This window comes from Elephantulus edwardii, unplaced genomic scaffold (genome assembly GCF_000299155.1).
Source record: "Elephantulus edwardii isolate Elephantulus edwardi_28Jun2011 unplaced genomic scaffold, EleEdw1.0 scaffold00165, whole genome shotgun sequence".
In the NCBI taxonomy this organism is placed as follows: domain Eukaryota; kingdom Metazoa; phylum Chordata; class Mammalia; order Macroscelidea; family Macroscelididae; genus Elephantulus; species Elephantulus edwardii.
The window spans coordinates 2,507,264-2,507,794 of NW_006399915.1; positions in this window are offsets into that span (position 1 = coordinate 2,507,264).

Here is a 531-nt window from a genome sequence, read left to right on the forward strand (position 1 = left end):
GTCATCTTTGATCATTGTCCTTCTCTCTGATGCATAGCAAAAAACTGCAGAGATCATGGCCTGGATCAGATGTACCTTAGTCTCTAGACTTACATCCTTATTCTTCAGCTCCAGCAGATTTTCCAAATACACTTCATCTTTTGATTTCTTGACTGTTGATTGTGGACCCAAGCAAGGTAAAAATTTTAACAATCTCAATCTTTTCTCTATCTATCATGGTGCTGTCCATTGGCCCAATGGTGAGAATCTTTGTTTTCTTGATGTTGAACTTCAATACATATTGCAGACTATAGTCCTTGATCTTCTACAGAAAATGCTTTAGGCCCTTCTCATTTTCAGTAAGCAAAGTTGTATCATCTGCAAGTTGTTGATGAGTGTTCCTTCAATGCTGATGCCACATTCCTTTTAAAGTCCAGCTTCCTGAATGATCTGTCCTTTATATATATTGAAAATATTTAGAGTTAGGATATATCCCAGATGCACTACTTTTCTGATTTTCAACTCTACTTTTACCATAATTTATTTAGCACC